The sequence below is a fragment of the Talpa europaea genome (genome assembly GCF_964194135.1).
Source record: "Talpa europaea genome assembly, chromosome: 16".
Taxonomy (NCBI): Eukaryota; Metazoa; Chordata; class Mammalia; order Eulipotyphla; family Talpidae; genus Talpa; species Talpa europaea.
Genome location: NC_140084.1, coordinates 50,395,603 through 50,414,403, shown reverse-complemented (window position 1 = coordinate 50,414,403; position 18,801 = coordinate 50,395,603). Strand labels below are relative to the sequence as shown.

The 18,801-nt window shown below is 47.3% G+C and overlaps 1 pseudogene across 1 annotated transcript; it reads right to left on the bottom strand.

The window, feature by feature from the left end:
* Positions 1–251: 251 nt before the first annotated feature.
* LOC311186159 (leukocyte immunoglobulin-like receptor subfamily A member 5) lies at positions 252–2,305 on the bottom strand (annotated as a pseudogene). Its single transcript has 4 exons — positions 2,125–2,305; positions 1,584–1,871; positions 1,139–1,440; positions 252–430 (listed from the first exon to the last, which is right to left on the bottom strand). The product of its transcript is annotated as a leukocyte immunoglobulin-like receptor subfamily A member 5 (transcript).
* Between the last annotated feature and the right edge of the window lie 16,496 nt (positions 2,306–18,801).

Here is an 18,801-nt window from a genome sequence, read left to right as displayed (position 1 = left end):
GCACTGAGCCCGACTGTGTGTGGGGCGTGGCCCCAGGCTTCTGGGTGGGACGAGGCCGATTCACAGAACAGGACAGGAGGGGAGCCATGGAGCTGACGCAGCGTGGTGGGGAGGGGAGTCCCGCGTTTAATGACAGGAGGGTCCAGACCTTCACCTGCTCACAGCAAGGACCCTCCACCTCCCAGGGACCCGCAGACAGTCCCCCGCTGCCCAGACCAGCTTCTGGCCTCCGGGCACAGTCACCTCCAGGCTCATGGGCTCTGGCCGGGGCCTTGTCCCCTCCCGGGCCCCCCTCCCGCCGCGTCTCGGGTCCTCCTGTGGCTGTGAAGAGCCTCCAAGAGCAGGACCCCCAGGGCCAGCAGGAGGAAGGCGGCCACGCCCAGGCGGAGGAGGTTCCCCAGCGTGTAGTCCTGGGGGCGCGGGGCTGGGCCTGGGGGAGAGAGACACGCAGGTCACACAGGGGACCAGGGCACCTCCCGTCAGGACACGGGGTGAAGGTGGGGAGGGTCCTTCTCCATCCGACCAGCCCCTCCCTGCGGGGCTGCAGACTCCTCTGCCCTGGCAACCCTGGTCCGCGCGTCCTGGCCCTGACTCTCCCTCCCGGGCGGACACTCGCAGCCGCAGCCCCACGAGCAACGCGTCTGTCCTGACCGGCGGGGACACGAGAGGGACATGAGGCTGCGTGTCTGCCGCCTCAGCGTCGGGTCTGTGTGGCCCGTCTACGCGGGCCTCTGAGGGGGTCCCAGTGACGGTCCCGAGGGAGACGGGACGGAGCCGATTCCTGGACAGAGGAGCCGAGAGGAGCCGGGACCAGATGGGCGAGGCTCTGGCTGCTGGACGGGCAGGTCCCTGGAAGGTCTTGGCAGCTCTTCACCAAGGAAAGAGCCACCTTTGTGAGATGTGGGGTGCAGGGGAGAGGGGGGCTGACTCTCTGGGGCTTCTGCCTTTGAGAGAGACCAGGGGGAGAGGACAGACCGGGGAGAATCACCTGCTCCTCCTCTTCCCTTGTCCCGTATCTCCCACCCTCTCCTGGGCTGCGCCCACCTCTGTGGAGCCCCCGGGGCCTCTGTTATTAGTGTCTCAAAGTCCCGAGGACAGGACCTGAGTGCCCGGCAGGGAGGACAGGGGAGAGCCTCACCTGAGACCAGGAGCTCCAGGGGCTCACTGGGGAGTGACCACACCTGGGGGGTGCTGTTGTAGTAGCCATAGCACCTGAGCAGCCACCTGTGATTGGGGGTCACAGGGCCCACAGGAAACAGGGCCTGGAACTGCCCATTGGGGAGTTGCTGTGATCCAGGGTCCAGGAGGAATTGTGTTCTCCTTCCTCACTCAGATGGAACCTGTCAAATCCCTGCCATGAGCCACACTGAAGGGTCACGTTCCTTCCTGAGGTCACCACAGGGCTCGGCAGGGCTGAGAGGCTGGGTTTGTGGTAAGATCCTAGCAGAGGAGGAGACAGTGTGTGAAATGGGGACACTCCCACCACATCCCCCAGCGCTGGGCTGTGAGGGGAGAGACACCCCGACAGTAGGCCCCCTCCCTGAGGATAGAGACTGAGGCTGGACCCCTGAGTGTGCTCTCACCTGTCACCATCACCAGCTTCAGGGGGTCAGTGTGCTCTGACCAGCCAGCGGGGCTGCCATAATCACAGTGATATCTCCCTGCATAGTCCACTGTCAGGTGTGGGATGAGGAACGGGGCCTTGTCCCCGGGAATCAGTGGGGTCCCTCTGTCCCAGGGCACTGAGCTTCCCTCTTTATACAGACGGAACTCCTGGGCGCCCAGGGTCCCCTGACACCAGATGGTCACAGGTTCCCCCCAGGGGATCACAGAGCCTGGCTCAGCCCAGAGGGTGGGTTTGGGCAGGGCCCCTTGAAGGAATCAGAGGCTGGTCACAGGCAACCCCACCCCAGTTCCCAGCCCCCAGCCCAGACCCTCCCAGACGTCCCCTCCATCACCCTGGTCCTGCTGTTCTCCACCCATCACCCTAGATGTCCCCTCTATCACCCCAGAAGTGCTGTCTCCACCCCCAGCTGCCAGGGGTGGCCCCTCCCCAGTGAGGAGGCAGGACCCGGGACACCTGAGCCCAGACTCACCTGCCTGCTCTGGGGTCCCGGGGCCCACACTCAGCCCTGGAAGAGTCCTGTGAGAGGCCTTTCCCGAGTCCTGACAGAGCCTCCTCCCAGAGCCTCCTGAGTCCTGGGTCCCCTGACAGACCAGGCCTGGCCGTGGGGCCTCCAGACCAGGGCGCCCCTCCCTCCTCACACTCAACCAGGCAGAGCAGGGCTGTGAGGCTGGGGGTCATGGCGTCCTCTCTGTGAGCTGGCTGTGCAGATGGAGGGTCCAGGGTGCCGGCAGGATGGACACACAGAGTGGGGACACTGAACGCTGGTCCTTCCTGACACGGGTTGTCAAGTCATCTCCCACAGGAAGAGGAACAGTTACAGGGCAGGGAGAGGGGCAGCCCAAACCCTGCAAACCTGCCTATTCGAAATGGGTTCTGCCCTCCGCCGCATCAACACAAAGCATATGAGACTTTTAATGGGAAGGAACTTCCATACAATTAGGAGACAGGACAGGAAAGGCAAAGAATCTAGTTTCTAAATCAAGCACCCAAAGTTGCCCATCCCCTCGTGGGTAAAACTCCATCTAAATGGGATTGGCCCAGAGCAAGGCCCCAAAGCCTGCCACAGTCTAAAGCATCCTCCATGGGGACCCACAGAAAAGGGTCAGAAACAAGCAGAAACCCAGAAGGAAAAGAGCAAAAATCAAGATAAAAGCTGCCACTGTTACCTCCCCATAGGTCTCACCTGTGTCACCCCGCCCACAACCAAAAGGCAAGCGCAGTTTCATCACGTGTCTCGGCTCCACGCGCCTCCTCCAGGTCTCCTTCTGGCTCCATCCTGCTTCCTTCCTTCCTCAGTGTCCTCTGCAGCTTCTTCTCTCCCTGCTCAGCTCCACCCTCCCTTGGGTGGGGCAGGGAACCTGGAACCTCCCCCTTTCCTGGGGACCACCCAGTTACAATCTCCCCTTTTAATTTTTATTCCACCGTATCTATGGTGGCACAGATCTCAGGGTGTGGTCTTAGGAGACAGTCTTTTTTCAGGGTTACAATGTGTGTAAGAGAAGCAACAATTAGTCAGCAGCACTGTCCATGAATGTCCAGGATGAGAGTTTCCATTGCTGGAAGAGAGTCCATTATCCAAGCCAAAAGGAAAAAAAAAATCTGGAGCATTAGCTAAACAAGACAGCAAACCTATCAAAATCACAGGGGAACAAAATCTTAAAATTGGTTCAACTTACGCAAAAACGAATTCTCTCAACCTCGAGCCCAAACTTTTTAACAGCACAGCAAAAGTTTGCAAACTAAATCTACTTTTAAACCATTTTACCTATTTTTGCATAAAATCACAGGGCAGAATAACTAAACAGCATTTTTAGCTGGCGTTGTTGGAATACTCCATATAGGATCAGAGCGAACCGTTGGCATCCGGTCCATGTAGGCTTCAGGAACAAAGCTGGTCTCATCAGACTCCACCTGGGCTTTCCTCTTCTCGAGGGTACAGGACTTTTTTGTTGGCCGGGTTGTCCAGTCCTGCCAATGGAGGCGGCTTCCTCACCTTCTTTGGAGGTCTCTGGAACCCTACAAACAAGGCAAACAGGTTCTCCTCTTCTTGGTTCAGCTCTGTTTCAACTTTCTGGAAGAACTCCTCTCAAAGCCACACAATGAAACTCATGTCCAATTTTTTTTTTAGTTGAAGCAGACAAAATCCCTATGGAAGTTATGCAAAAACAGACTCTGAGATAAGTAGCAAAAAAGAAATTACTACCACTATTTGTAGGCTGTGTTGGTTTCAAGGTGGGGGGAAATGTGACACAAGTTAGCTTTGCTGGAAAAAAAAACGCAACCCTGCTGCAGGTGCGGGTCACTCCAAACAAAAAAAAAACTTTATGGATTCAGAACAAAATGCAAAAAATTACCAGTATTATGTCAAAGAAAAGTTAGGAAATACCAGGTGTATTCAGTCCTGTGTAGGAAATTTGTACTCTCAACAGTTCCATCAATAGGAATCTGTTGAGGTCTTTTCTCCCTATTTTTCAGAAACAATTTCTGTCAATAAACAATCTAGGTGTACAATAGTACAAGGTGACAGTCCCCATTGACAATTTACATACAGATCAGGTACTGAGAGGTTTTATACACATTTTAGAAAACCAGTGTTAACCTTTCTGTACATGCCAAAGTTTTACCATTTTCCCAAGTGACGATGCTTCCCTTCCAGTGTTACTTCATTGGGGAAGCCAAATAGGACAAATTCATCTAACGCCTTTCCCAGGAGGAAAGGGAGAAACTTTGTGGAGGGTCCCAGGAGCTCTACTGAGGTTCCACAAAATTTCCTTGCATCAGCCAAATGACAGGCTACCAAATTTGTGCTTGAATTTAGATTTTTGGGCAGCTTTGCCATAAATATCAGGAAAAATAATAGAAACAACAATGTTCAATCTCTATGAAGGCACCGGCTTAGTTCAATACTACAATATTAACAATGAAACTGTTATAGAGCAACCCCGATATTAGACGGGTTCCTGGCTGTGGGTCCTCACCCGCGCGCTTTAAAGGGACTTATGAATACTTTACTACAGACACACGCAAAAGGGTTAATAAAAGGTTTATTTACAAGAGAAAAAGAAATAAGGAAAATATACAACTCAGGGAGAAAATAGGGAAATAAAGTCTTTAGTGCGTCCTACCCGATCCGACGACCTGGAAACCCAAAGGCACTCTCAGAGCTGGCGGGATGCTGCGAGCTGGCGGAGAGCCAAAAATGGGGGATCCCAAAGCCCATGTGTCTGCCTTTTCTATCCACCTGGCTGCTTAACCCCACCCTCAGGTCCCAGCCACCTTCCCTTTGGTGGGGATGGGATTTGGAGTTCCCAGTGACTTTGGCTTTGACCTGGGGTGGGGGTGGAGTCCACAAAGCCTATATGGAATTTGCTTTGGGACATCCTTTTCCCCCTAACAATTCCCCCCTTTCACTTGTTGCCCTGTCCTATAACAAAACCATAAACTTCGTGTTTTTCTCATAACTGTAGACTTTTTTTCAACATCTATGGGCACCATGTATACCAATTTTTCAACCTCTCGAGGCCACGACAGACAGAAGGACATACAGACATACAACATATAGACAATGACAGTTTTTTTTAGTTATGCCATGTGGAATATCTTATGTAACTGCAGTTTTATCCATCGGCTCAGAAAAAAAGGTCAAAGTCCAAAAAAAATGTGGAGTGTTGCTAGCAGAAAACAGTTCTCAGTTGTCACCCTACAAACCTAAGACTTTGGAAATAGGAAGGAAAAGGTTCATTAATCACAAGAGTTACATGACCTTGTTTATCACGTTAGGGGTTTTAGTGTTGAAGACTTTTTATTAGAAGTCAATCCTGGGGTATACTGCACAGCAACTGAAAGAGCAAAAGTAACAGTTCACTTTTAAGTAAAAGGAGTCATCTCTTGTTAGCCACCGAGCAGGCAGTCCGTGGGTTTCCTGGAATAGAACCTGAAAAAGCAAAATCAAAATATCACTAATTAACTTTCAATTAAAAGGAGTCATCTCCTTACTTCTGTTAGCCACTCTGGGACAGAAGCTGAAAGAGCAGATTCAACATCTAAGCACAGATGACACCTCCCCTACACTAGGGAGGGACAGCAACAACACAGGCATGAAAACCTGGTACAGTTACACGATGCACCCTAAAGAGTGCTTTCCACAACAGACCTTCCTCAGTAGGAAGCAGAAACTTAGAATCTTGTCTTACACTAGTGATTGAACAAATCCAGGATTCAAAATGGCAAACATGCCCAAAACAAATTGTGTAGACAAAATTCACAGCAGCAAATCCTTTCATACTCAGACTAAATCTTGTTAATTTTTCTGATACAGACTTTGCAAAAATTCAAGTTATCTCCAAGAATCCATCAAGGCTACCAGCACTTACCAGTTAACTTTTGTTAACACCCAGGCATATATTTGCTAATTTAAACACCACTGCTCCACAGTTGACTTGCAAAACCCCTCAGGCAGAGGTCAGGAAGTAGCCAAAGACAAAGCAACATGTCACTGAAGAATCATTATTGCCTTTAGAAATGCTACTGAGACAGCAGAGATTACAAAAAGAAAGAAAAATAAAGTTCCAAAGTCCTAGCAACAAGAACCTCTGAATTTTACAAGAGCCTGCCAAGTGGTCTCAGATACCATCTTTGATCTGGCCACATGGTCCAACGTACAGCCTAATCTTGAGTAAAACTGTTGCACAGAACAATTTCCACAAAATCATATGTCTTAGGAAGTCACTACAAACAAATCACATAGAGACACACAGATCTTCACAAAGCCCAAGCCAGTTTTTCAACAGCAAATCTACATATGATACAAACACAGCAGAGAAACCAAAAATCACATTTGCGCTTATGGTAGCCAGTGCCAAGGGAAGCCCAAGTTCCCCATGGGGCTGACTAATCATGGATGGCTCTGTCCTAAATCACGTTGGGCGCCAAATCTGTTACAGGACAGGGAGAGGGCACGCCAGACCCCGCAAAAGTGCCTGCTCTAAATAGATTCTGCCATCCGCCGCATCAACACAAAACATGAGACTTTTAATGGGAAGGAACTTTAATACAATTAGGAAACAAGACAGGAAAGGCAAAGTATCTAGTTTCTAAATCAAGCACCCAAAGTTGCCCGTCCCCTCGTGGGTAAAAGTCCATCCAAATGGGATTGGCCCAGAGCAAGGCCCAAAGCCTGCCACAAGTCTAAAGCATCTTCCAGTGGGGACCCACAGAAAAGGGCCAGAAACAACCGGACAAGCCCAGAAGGAAAAGACCAAAATCAAGATAAATGCTGCCACTGTCACCTCCCCACAGGTCTCACCCACATCTGTGTCACCTATCCACGACCAAAAGGAAAGCGCAGTTTCTTCACGTGTCTCTAGGCTCCACGCGCCTCCTCCAGGTCTGCTTTTGGCTCCATCCTGCTTCCTTCCTTCCTCAGTCTCCTCTGCAGCTTCTTCTCTCCCTGCTCAGCTACACCCTCCCTTGGGTGGGGCAGAAAACCTGGAACCTCCCCCTTTCCTGGGGACCGCCCTGTTACAGAACTGTCCTAAGGGCCCAGCTCTGGTTCATGGGAACAGCAAATAGAACTGGTGCCTCCTGAGATGGCCCTTCCTGGGAAGGGAGACCCAGGGCACGTCCTCCCTCAGAGCCTCCCCTGGGTGTCCTCACCCTGCCGCGGACCAGCACAGCGATGGACGATGAGGCCGTCTCAGGGTTGAGAGACTGCGCAGGGTGGTCAGGGATTCGATGAATAAATGACACACAGACACACTTCAAGAGAGTGAAAATCTGAGTGCATCTTTATTAAGCTAGTGGTCAGTATATATATGTTTTTCTAAAAGCATAGGAACAGTGAACATCAAAGAGATCAGTTTGCTCATAGGCTTAGCTTAATTGACAGGGCAGTGATTTATGTCCGAAGTTACATCTGGACCTAGCCTCATTCCTAATTGGACAGGCTATAAATTCTTTCTACTGTTTTATATAATTATTTTCTAGTTGCACTAACTATCATTTTTACTCATAATTAATTGTCATGGGTGAATTTATTTTATAATGCAGTTAATATCAAAGGTACTAAAGTTAAGCACATAATAGAAAGATTATTAAACTAACAATTCTATTATAACACAGTGTTTAGTAATGTTTCATTTGCATTAGCCTAATTATTAAATTATGTATGTTTTTTAATTAGCAATCAATGACCAGAAAAAGGAAAGATTTTAGAAAGACAGTTGTAGCAGAATAAAGTTTGTGGGCCTTGAGAAAGCGAGATAAGGTTCCAGGTGGTCAGCATTTCTTTTAATCATCTTTGTGGCAGCTTCTGGTGGTCATTATTTATTGGCAGGCATTCGGCTTCTCTGCATCTTAGGGAGTTTGCTGTTCTCCCCCTGCGCGCATGGTTCCTTGCCCACGCCGGACCTCAGGGACCATGGCAACAGCCATTAGCCCTGAGGGTCACTGCGGGGGGGGGGTGCAGCATCACCCTCTGCCCGTCCATCAGCACATCCTGTGGTCTCACTCTGGACAGGGTCCCCAGTCCCTGGAGTTGCTCAGGGAGGGACCCCGCTGCCTGCAGAGCTGTCATGAGGCCCCTGCTACCGTCCACCTGAGTGTCAGGCAAGGTCACGGACGACTGCCCAGGGGGACACTCAGGGACACAGGGGAGACCAGGCCTCTACTGCCTGAGTGTGGCTTCTCTGTTCACAGTCCCTCATGGCTTCTTTTTCTTGCAGCAGCCTCCACCCTCACCATCCCGGGGAGTCACTCCTGCCCGCTGGGGCTGACGCCCCTCCCTTCCTGGGAATGGGGCCTAAAATTTATGGGACAGGGGTTAGAACCTGAGCAGTTTAGGGAAATTGTCCTTTAAATCATTGTTTGTCTACAACCCACTCACTGAGTGAACTGAGCACATTCATGGTCAGATTACTCTCCCATTTGTCAATGTTACCTCATTGTTTATTTGCTAGATTGGAAGCTGATTTTTGTCTCTTGGTCACCTTTAAGTTTTCTTACTGGCCTATGACCAAGTGTGGGTTTGTTTGACGAAGAAAACATCTGTAAGATGAAGCCATACACAATAATATATTGAAAGTGGATTAAAGATGTAAGAACCGAAACCATAAAACACTTCAAAGTAAACATGGCGAAAAGGGGGCGGAGCAACATGGCGGCGAGGAGACGCTGCGAGTAAGATCTCCCATTAAAAAAAGTTAATAGGGAGGAAAAGCGGCAGGTCCCAGTGAGAACTGGGACACGGAAGATAAACGGGTGACTCCAGCAAACTGCCCGAAGAAGAAAGTGGCCATAAAAGAGGACTAGAAGGGAGGGAAGCGCAGAACCCTGCTCCCCTCCCCCGCCCACAGAGGCGGCACTCTCCGACCGGCAGAGAGGAGGGAAACAACAAACCAAAACGGCCAACAAGAACAAAGGACGCAGCAAGCGGGACTGTGAGTGGAAAGGAACTATGGCAGCCACCACACCCCGTGAACGGGAGCTGAGGCGAACCCTGCAGGATTCGCCGCGGCGGTGAGCGAACGACTCCCGGCGCCATTAGAGAAGAACAAAGACCCCGGGAGATGCGCACACAACCCGGGCTGCCTGTAAGCTTGCGCGGAAAAGCGGTGCGCTTGGCGCGCTTGAAAAGCAAATGCAGACCCAGATCGCGGCTGCCCAGGTACCCGCGCCTGCGACCTAGGCTTGCGGGGAGACACGCGGAGGTCCTCACTGAGGTGAAGGTCCCTCCCTGAGTAAGCAGGAACCAGGCGCCCAGGCACGGGAGCGGTGCAAAAGGCGCCATTCCCGCGCCACTGAACTGGGCTACAGCCCGCGTCCTGGACCTGAGGGCTTTGAACTGAGACCCGGGGCACGAAAATTCGGGGCGTGGGTTCTCCACGACGGTGGGGCACAAGGCAGACACAGCACCCCAAAGCTGTTGAGGTGTACCCTACCATTCCCGCTCTGTTCCCTGTCCCACGGGGTGGGGGGAGGCGAAAAACAGCCCCCCAAGGACAATAGGAGAGATCTCTGGCGCCACCTAGCGACCAGGAAAAAAAAGTCACTAACACCCCATAGAACAGGAAATTTCTTAAAACTGCTTGAAAAGGGCAGAAGGCTTCTGGAGGAACCAGTGGCCAGCCAGGAAGTTAGCCCACGCCAGGCCCCTTCCGACCAGCAGTCTGAGCCCACAGAGGGAGCAGGCACCCACGTCCGGGGCAGACCGGGTGCGCAGAAGAGTGTGCCTGAAACCGGAGGCACAGGGACTGCATCCCGCTTCGCCATTTTAGAACAGGGACATTTCTTCAGTAAAAACTGCCTAAAACCAGCAGAAAGCTCCCCCAGAAGACACAGATGGCTCCTGGAAGAGCCAGAGGGGAGCGGAGAAGTTCACCCAAGATGCCAGTCAGTCCGAGCAACACAGTGTCCCAACGCATACGACAAATTAGAAAACAGACAGTAGGGAGTAGAAGAACCACACGCAACCTAACAACTCCTCAGGAAAGAAGCACACCACAAAAAGAAAACCACTCCCCAGATTGCAACGACAGCAACTTGGAAGAACTTCTGAGCCTTCCAGAAAGAGAATTTAAAATTGCCATGATTAAAAAAGTGATAGATCAGAAGAAGGAAATTGAGTCCCTAAAGAGGGAAGTAAGAGAAATGCAGGAGATCAAAGAATTAATGGAGGAACTAAAGAACTCTGGGAAAAGCAATGAAAGCAGAATAGATGAAATGGAAGAACGAATAAATAATCTTGAAGACACAGAAATAAAAAGAACCAAAACAGAAAAGGAAAGAGTAGTACAAAGGAAAAAGAATGAAGAAAGACTTCGGGAACTATCTGACTCCATGAGGAAAGGAAATATAAGAGTTATAGGAATTCCAGAAGGAGAGGAGAGAGATGTAGGAACAGAGAAAATATTCATGGATATAATTGAAGAGAACATCCCAAATGCGAAGAAGGAGCTGAAAATTGATATACAAGAAGCAAGAAGAACACCAAACTTCCATGACGAAAGGAAAAACACAGCAAGACACATAATAGTAAAGCTCCCAAGAATCCAGGACAAGGAAAAAATAATGAAGCTGACAAGAGGGAAGAAACAGATAACATTCAAAGGAAAACCAATCAGGCTGACATCAGACTTCTCTGAAGAAACACTACGGGCAAGGAGAGAGTGGAGGGACATAGTCAACAGACTCCAAGAAAACAGATGCCAACCAAGAATACTCTATCCCGCAAAGCTCTCTTTCCTCCATGAAGAAAGAATATGGACCTTCCCAGACAAAGAGAAACTCCGGAATTTCATTGCGACTAAATCCCCACTCCAAAAAATACTACAAGGAATCCTAAAGCCAGAACCTCAGAGGGACGAATAACAATGAAAGAAGACAAAAAAAAAAGTTATTAAAAGAATAAATAAAATCAAAGGAAAGACAAACATAATGGCAAATACAGATGCTAACATATCAATATTAACTCTAAATGTAAATGGACTAAACTCTTCAATAAAAAGACACAGAGTTGCAGCCTGGATTAAGAAACAAAACCCAACCTTTTGCTGTCTCCAGGAAACACATTTAGCTACAAAAGATAAAAATAGGCTCAAAGTCAAAGGATGGAAAACAATCCTACAGGCAAATGGGCCAAAAAAGAAAGCAGGAACAGCTATACTTATATCAGATAAAACAGACTTCAAACTCAAAAAAATAAAAAGAGACCCCAGTGGTCACTACATTATGATTAAGGGGACAATACTTCAAGAAGAAATAACACTCATTAACATATACTCACCAAACGAAGGAGCACCAAAATATATCAGACAACTGTTGTCCTCTCTGAAAACAGACATCAGAGAAAACACATACGTAGTGGGAGACTTCAACACACCACTATCAACAATGGATAGATCAACAAGACAAAAAATAAGTAAAGAAACTAAAGCTCTAAATAAGGACCTAGACCATTTGGGCTTAACAGACATCTATAGAATACTAAACCCAAAAAAAACGGAGTACACATTTTTCTCAAGCGCACACGGATCATTCTCCAGGATCGATCACATACTGGGGCACAAGACAAACATCAACAGATACACCAAGATTGAAATCATACCAACCATCTTTTCTGACCACGAAGGCATCAAACTAGAAATAAATCATAAAAAGAAGGCAAGGAACTATCCTACCTCATGGAGATTAAAAGCCACACTACTGGAAGACCACTGGACTAACGAGGAGATCAAAGAAGAAATTAAAAAATTCTTTGAATTGAATGACAAGGAGGACACCAATATCCTAAATGTATGGGATGCAGCAAAAGCAGTAATAAGAGAAAAATATATAGCAATAGAAGCTCACATCAAAAAACAAGAAAGAACTCAAAGAAACAACCTAATCTCGAAGCTCAAAGATCTAGAAAAAGAACAACAAAAAACCCCAAAACCAGTAGAAGAAAAGAAATAATAAAAACCAAAGCAGAAATAAATGAAATTGAAACTAAAAAAAAACAATCCAAAAGATCAATGCAACCAAGAGCTGGTTCTTTGAAAAAATAAATGAAATAGACAAACCCCTAGCCAGGCTCACAAACTTAAAAAGGGAGAAAGCACAAATACACAGGATCATAAATGAAAGAGGAGAAATCACAACGGACACAGCAGAAATCAAAAGAATAATCAGTAACTACTATGAACAGTTATATGGAAACAAGTTCAACAATCTAGAGGAGATGGACAAATTCCTACAACTCTACAATCACCCAAAGCTAGATAAAGAAGAAATAGAACACCTAAACAGACCAATTACAAGCAGCGAAATTGAAATGATAATCAAAAACCTCCCCAAAAACAAAAGCCCAGGACCTGATGGATTTACAAATGAATTCTACCAAACATTCAGAGACGAATTAGTGCCTATACTTCACAAACTCTTCCAAAAAATTGAGAAGGAAGGGACAATACCAAACACGTTCTATGAAGCCAGTATTACACTAATACCAAAACCGAATAAGGACAACACAAAAAAGGAAAACTATAGGCCAATCTCCCTAATGAACACTGATGCAAAAATCCTCAATAAAATTTTAGCTATCAGAATCCAACAATGTATCCATAAGATAATTCACCACGACCAAGTTGGATTCATTTCAGGGGCACAAGGATGGTTTAACATCCGAAAATCAATCAACGTTATCCAACACATCAACAAAAAGAAATATAAAAACCATATGATAATATCAATAGATGCTGAGAAAGCTTTCGACAAAGTGCAACACCCATTCATGATAAAAGCCCTTGAAATCCTTGGGATACAAGGAACATACCTCAACATCATAAAGGCCATCTATAACAAGCCAACAGCCAGTATCATTCTCAATGGTGAAAAGCTGAAAGCAATTCCATTAAGATCTGGAACAAGACAAGGATGTCCACTCTCACCACTGCTTTTCAATATAATACTGGAAGTCCTAGCCAGGGCAATAAGACAAGAGAAAGACATCCAAGGAATCCAAATAGGAAAAGAAGAAGTCAAACTATCACTATTTGCAGATGATATGATAATATACATAGAGAACCCCAAAATCTCCACAGAAAAACTAATTCAACTCATCAATCAATTCAGTAAAGTGGCAGGATACAAAATCAACATGCAAAAGTCAGTAGCCTTCCTATACACAAACAATAAATCTGAAGAAGAAGAAATCAAAAAAACCGTCCCTTTTATTATCGAAACAAAAAAAATCAAATATTTGGGAATAAATCTAACAAAAGAGGTAAAGGGCCTATACAAAGAAAACTATAAAACACTGTTAAAAGAAATAGAAGAAGACACAAAGAAATGGAAAGACATCCCCTGCTCATGGATTGGAAGAATAAACATTATTAAAATGGCCATCCTTCCAAAAGCAATATACAGATTCAATGCTATTCCAATCAAAATCTCAATGGCATTCTTCAAAGAAATAGAACAATTATTGATGAAATTCATATGGAATCACCAAAAACCCCGAATAGCCAAAGCTCTACTGAAAAAAAAAAAAGAAGGGAATGGAGGCATCACACTCCCAGACTTCAAACTATACTACAAAGCCATAATCATCAAAACTGCATGGTATTGGAACAAGAACAGACATACAGACCAATGGAATCGAATAGAAAATCCAGAAATAAACCCACAGATTTATGGTCAACTAATCTTTGACAAAGGAGCAAAGACTATGCATTGGAGCAAAGAAAGTTTGTTCAATAAATGGTGCTGGGAAAACTGGGTCGCTACATGCAAAAGAATGAAGCTTGACCACGACCTCACACCATACACAAAAATCAACTCAAAATGGATTAAAGAACTAGACATAAGACCTGAAACCATAAAATACATAGAAGGAAATATAGGCGAAACACTACGGGATTTGCACATCAAAGACGTCTTTACAGACACATCACCCAAAGCAGTGATAGTGAAGGCAAAGATAAACAGCTGGGACTACATCAAATTAAAGAGCTTCTGCACAGCAAAAGAGACAATAACAAAAACAAAGAGAAACCCCACCAACTGGGAGAACATTTTTGCACCCAACACTAATGATAAAGGACTGATCACAAAAATCTGCAAAGAGCTGATGGGACTCAGCAACAACAAAGAAAATAATCCAGTCAAAAAATGGGCAGAAGAGCTAAAAAGAAACTTCTCTGAAGAGGAAATGCAAATGGCCAACAGACATATGAAAAAATGTTCAACATCAATTGTCATCAGGGAAATGCAAATCAAAACTACCATGAGATACCATCTCACACCAGTGAGAATGGCACATATTAAAAAAACTAGCAACAACAAATGCTGGCGAGGGTGTGGAGAAAAAGGAACTCTCCTGCACTGCTGGTGGGAATGCAAACTGGTCCAACCACTATGGAGAGCTGTGTGGAGATTTCTGGACCTACTAAACATAGAGCTTCTATAGGATCCAGCAATTCCACTCCTAGGTATTTACCCAAAGGACACAGAAACATCCATTCCAAAGAGCACCTGCACCCCTATGTTTATAGCAGCACTGTTTACAATAGCTAAGCTTTGGAAACAACCCAAATGCCCAAAAATAGATGACTGGATCAAGAAGATGTGGTCCATATACACCATGGAATATTACTCAGCATTCAAAAAAGATAAACACATGCAATTTGCAGCAACATGGATGGCGCTGGAAGGGATCCTGCTCAGCGAAATAAGCCAAAAAGAAAAAGAAAAATACCGGATGGTCTCACTCATAGCAGGAATCTAGAGAACTTAAATAAGGGACCAGGAAAATGAATATAAGAAAGTGAAAATCAAAATCAACAGAAAACTATGAACCAGAGACAGTTTTTGGGGGGTGGGGGGCGGGATGGGAAGGATTGGGGTCAGAATGGGGCATTTGCAATTGTATGGGGGAATATAAAAATAAAATTTATTATTTAAAAAAAAAAAACAAAGTAAACATGGCGACACCCTCCAGGACAGGCCAGAGCCAGCCCCAGGGACACAGCCCAGCAGCAAGGGCAAGGGGAGCAGATAAACCAGCAGGACTAAATAAACCCGGAACTTTCTGAACCTCAAAGAGAATCACAGAGATAAAGAGGAGCCTGCAGAATGGTGGACGATAGTTCCCAGCACAAGTGTCAGGGGCTAATCCCAAATATACACCCCAATCCAAAATGGGCAGAAGCCTAGATAGGCAATTTTCATTTATTTCTTTAGTGTGAAGGATTGTAAAAGGAATTGGCGTGGTGGGGGGAGGGATTGAGAGAGAGAGAGAGAGAGAGAGAGAGAAAGATTTCAAAAAATAGTTTCTAATAAAACTCCAAATATCGCAGTAAATGCCAGGCTCAGCCTGAAGTGTGGTGCTGAGGCCAGAAAGCTTGTCCCAGGTCTGAGGCCCCTCCTGGCAGGAACCACAGTAAAGACCCCAGGGACAGCCCCGAGAGCTGAGGGAGAGACACAGTCAGAGACTGAAGACGGGGATGCAAGAGCTGCCACCTCCATGGGAACCAGATGGAAAGTTCTTAAGGAAGTAAAAATGGAAATTCCATCATTTGCCAAAAAGAAAAACGGCTACAAACAGGCTCACGCACTCTGAAGTCCAGAGCAGCTGGCTGGAAAGGCCAAGGCGTGACCCACCGTGACTCCCGTCAACAGCCTGATGGCTACAGACGTGGCGGGTAAGTGCTCGGCGGCATATGACGCAGCTATTAAGCAGATGAAGCAGCGCCTTTAGGAACAGAACGGATGGAACTGGCAGCGCTGCACTGAGTGAGTAAGTCAGACGGGAAAGTCATACGGGAGATCCACCTGAACTGCGAAATAGAATGACAGAACAAGCACGGAGACAAAACGCACTCTCTCCAATGACAGCAAAAAAAACCAAAAAAATCTTGTCCATAGTGAAAAAAATGTGCTGGTTACCCGAGGGACAGTGGGAGGAAGAAGGGGTGGAGGCGTGGGCGGGCACTGGCTCAGGTGGTTGGTGGGGGAGAGAGGGATGTGTGCACAGGGGGAAGAGTAGATGCACCCCCAAAGTTATCATAATGAGCTGTAGCGTGTTGGCCACAGAGGACCGTGTGGTCAGATAAACTAGTGTGTTGACAGCGTGACTGGATGAAGAGAAACACAAGCTCCCCTTCATACGCTGCTGTAAACTATCTCATGAGGTAAAAATAGTGAAGTCTATAGTAGGACAGCACGTGTGTGAAAAACAGGGGAGGGAGAGGGTCCTCAAGAACGTCCTCCTGGATCGCAGTTGCCTCAGCCCCGTGATCCTTGATTTATCTGTGAGAATAAGAAGCCACCGTGGTGTTTGCCTCTGCAAAGGGCCGCTGGGTGACGGGGAAAAGCAGACAGACCTTTCATGGAGTAACCGAACTTGTACAGAGTCCAAGCACATAGACCTGTACAAAATGTAAGCACAAAGCTTAAAGAAGTGGGCTAATTCTTTTAAAAAGGTTCGGGTTTATCTTCCATACATCTTTGAATAACCGAAGAGAGAAATATGCTGGACTAGAGTTGATTTTGTTTGATGATTTCAATTTTCAGTGCAGTTCATTTAGTCATTCAAAGGTCAGAAAAATTCATGGGTCCGCCTGTGGGTCCTCTGCGCCCACCTCCTGCCACATCTCGGGCCCTCCTGTGGCTGTGAAGAGCCTCCAAGAGCAGGACCCCCAGGACCCCTCCTGCACTATCCCTAAAACTGCCTAATAACCCTAGCTTGCCCTGTCTCAAGATTATTTTCCCATTTGTCAATGTGACTTCATTGTTTATTTACTAATCTGGAAGCTGATTTTTGTCTCTTGATGACCCCTAAGTTTTCTTACTGGCCTATGACCAAGTGTGGGTTTATTTGATGAAGAAAAACATCTGTAAGATTAAACCATACACAATAATTTATTCAAAGCGGATAAAGATATAAGATCTGAAACCATAAAACACTTAAAAGAGAACTCGGGGGACACCCTCCAGAGCCGGCCCAGGGACACAGCCCCGCACAGTGGAAGGGATGCAGTTACAAATGACTGGTCTCTCGGATAAGAATTAAGAACTTTGTCTTCTCTCATCTCTTGCAATTCCCCCCTTATTCGTGACAAGTTTGCCTTCTTTATGACCCAGATCCCAGAGAAGCATTAAGAAGTTTGTCTCCCCCTATTTCTTGCAATTACCCCTGGTTTGGCAGGTTTGTCTTTATGGCCAGGCCTCTCAGATGAGCATTAACAAGTCCTCCTGCATTTCCAGGAAGAGGGAAGAAAAGCAAACTGGCGCCCACCTGTCTCCATCTACCCCATGCCCCTCCCCTTTGCAGACCCCAACCCATATCCACCTTTTTTTGTGTATAAAGACCCCTGCCCTCTGCCAAAGAGCAGGCCGGTTGTCTCTCAGACATGAGCCGGCTGCCCTCCTCACGGAAGACAAATTAAACCACTTTCCTTTGTCTCAAACTCTTTTTCCTTTTGTTGGCTGAGGGAAACTGAGGCCGGGTTCGGTATCAGAAGCAGATTCACCAGCGGCTTTGGCGGAGGAAAGGACAGGAAACCTAAAGGAGGCATCACAAGACCGGAAGCCGACTCACACAGGAGGTGTGTAGGCGGGATGAGCATCAGCCATCAACCCGGGACAGAAACCAACACCCTTGGGCATCAACTCCCAGATCAGGAGGCGCAACACCAGGCAGGCATCGGACTGCTGTAGGGGGTGTGAGAACACAGACCATGCACCCACGAAGAGGAGCCCCTCCCTACCGGAAGAAGATGATAAAACCTGACGCTGCCCCCACAAAGGGGCAGCGTCCCTCTGCCCCGCTGTGACTGTACAGACGTCCCTCTGCCCTCCATGACTGTGCAGACCCTTGCTTTCACCACCTCTCTCCTCCGCAGGGCAGCGGCCTCCCGGTTGCCCGTGCCCCGTACCCTGCTGGGGCTTCTCGGCACTGACCTCCCTCAGCAGAGGCCTCTCTGCTCAAGGCCGTCCGCCTGCGACCATGCAGGCCCCTCTCAGCAAACCTCTCCCTCTCGGGCAGCTCTTCCTGCCCGCTTGTGTCTATGCAAGTGTCCTTTACTTTTCTGTCCCTTTTCTAATAACCTGCTCTTTAAGTATAACCAACATCTCTGTCTCGTGGAGAAACTTGCCTGGGAAACGCCGCGTGCTGCTGAAAGGGGAGCTCTGGGGACACCTTTCCCAGAGGGAACCCACGGACCCCGCACTCCAAACTCACTGCCTCCAAAAACGAAATTAGGGTGAAGTAAACTAAATTTTTTAAAGATTTACTTTATTTAATTATGCATACAAGAACCAGGGTGCAGGCCAAGATGTGGGAGGTGAGAGAATTCACCAGAGACAGAGTGGGGAGCAGAACAGGCAGGTCCACTGAAACACAGTGCTGAGGGGAGTAGCAGGAGACAGGAGAGGTCAGTTCCCTGGCCTGGGATCAAACTCGTGCGGTGGAGAGCTTCACAGTGCCGAGCCTTAACCCCATAGGCCATCAAGTAGGTCCTGAACTAAAAACTTTTTGACTAAAAGAAAACCACAGGAACAAAGAAGAGCCTACCGCATGTGACAAGGGTTCATTCCAAAACATACACCCCAATCGAAGATGGGCAGATGTCTAGAGAGACACGTCTATTTCTTAGGGTGAAGGATTTTGAATAGAGTTGGGGTACAGAGAGAGA